Source organism: Macrosteles quadrilineatus, unplaced genomic scaffold, assembly GCF_028750875.1.
Source record: "Macrosteles quadrilineatus isolate MER2022 unplaced genomic scaffold, UCM_ALF_1.0 Scaffold_1__1_contigs__length_201487025, whole genome shotgun sequence".
Taxonomy (NCBI): Eukaryota; Metazoa; Arthropoda; class Insecta; order Hemiptera; family Cicadellidae; genus Macrosteles; species Macrosteles quadrilineatus.
Genome location: NW_026542594.1, coordinates 101,523,381 through 101,525,444, shown reverse-complemented (window position 1 = coordinate 101,525,444; position 2,064 = coordinate 101,523,381).

The following is a 2,064-nucleotide window of genomic DNA, read 5'->3' as shown; positions in this document are numbered from 1 at the left end:
ACTAATGACAGAAATAATTAAAAATCACAAGAGCTCAGGAAATTTGTGATAAAGTAATTCTTTATACTCATGTCAAAACAATATTGGTGTTAACGAAAAGCTTTGTATCATGACGTCAGGTCCAGCACGAGCCTTATCAAGTGTTATCAATACAGCTTCAAGTGACACTCGACGGCGTGCGGCGACCGTGCAGTGACACCATGTGATGAAGGACTTGAGCTGAGCGATAAAATAAAGAGCCCACTCACTGTAGATCGGTAATATTGTTGATTAAGAGTGGCGTACAAGTGACATCTTTGCACTTAATGGGTTAAAATATGTTTTTCAATCGTTCAGCTAGTTGACCTAAAGCAATATTCTAACACACTAGTGGTCATATGGGATTAAACTGTAGCTAACACGAATGTTAATTCTAAAGTTTGATTCGAAAAAGTGTCAGGGTCTAGAGGACTTTTGGCCTACTATGGTACAATAAGATTATATGTGATGAAACAAGTTGCTGAATCAACAGCAAAAATTCCAACATGACGTTGTGACAATGATTTCCGTACCATAGAAACTGTTATAAATTTGGACAAAACACTACCATAATTATTATAATATTAACTACGGATTAGAACAGCCAGATACTCTTCCAATAAATATTTTTGTTTTGAATATCTTTAGTTATATGGCTTAATATTTTGTGATTTGGAAACAATATGGCCTTTATAAACTTTAATGTTTGTAAGAAATACAACAGAATATTCTTTGTTACACAGCCATTTATTTCGTGAGTGATTTTAATTTAGTGAAATTTTCGCACAAATAACTGGAACTAGTAAAACAGTAGGAGTAGACTATAGGTCTTCGTTTTACCAGTAGGCCCTATCCAACATTATCGGACGGTATCCAACTCTACAAAATAATGTTAGGCGTTTCTATGTGTTAGCATGTGTTGGACTTGTGTTAGCGTGTTTTGTCCTCATAACCGAAGGAGACTGCAAGATCAAGACTGATTCTCCAGTTCGATAAGACGCTGGGCCCAGGTGTTGAAGGACCAATCCCCTACTAATCTCGTCAATTTGTTGCAGCGTTTGTCACAAACAGTGTCTGTCTGCTGGTATTACCCCCTCTCTCCTTCCACGTGTCAACAATATACCACTCAACCAATCTCCTTGTTATGTATGTTAAGTGACCCGATAATAACGCTTACTAATTATAGAGTATAATTACACCTTTATTATAAAAACGATATATTGAAACATTATCATTTTTGTCTCGTTCTAATTATTTACAAATCTATTACCCAGTGCTTTGAAATGTTACTAAATGAAACTATTTAGGTACGACAAAAAGTTATATTGCAGAGTAGATATTCTAGCTTCTTTACTTAAGCTTCACATACAATTTGATTGTAGAATTTGAAATTAACTCGTATATTGTAACAGAAAAAATGCCACTAGGCCTATGCGAAAGCAAAATATATTTGTAAACATCCCCATTACTATTATTGAGCGGAGCGAGCGAAGCGAGCGTAGCTCTTTGGGATCAACTTCAATGCAACAAATAAAGCAACATCACGCAATAACGGCAGAACACATTTCAGCTAAACTTAACAAGATTACTTAGACTAATAGTGAGATGGTTAATAAACAAACAAATTTCAATTAGATAATGCTAATGCAATTTAAAACGAACTTAAAATTTCCAAATTTTAACATTAGGCTTATGGGACTAAAGTAGCCATATGACAGTTTTTTGTTTACAAGAAAAATGTAAACAAGAGAATCATAAGGTATTTCTGAACTTTCTAGACTTTCCTTTTAAACATTTTTAAACCATGAACCTATTTGTGTTGCCAGCTGATTAGAAACAGCCAATGTTAGCGATCAGGATTTAATAAGCGATATATTGAACCGAATCGAAATCGATATTTAATCCGATAATACATCACAGGTTATATTATGTTGAATTACATCGACGGTGCAGTAAGTTATTACACTTATTTATAAAACGCAGATTGAACACTGATCTAATTTAGGCATGTGGGGAAGGTAGGTCGGGGTTTATGAGTATTCGTGA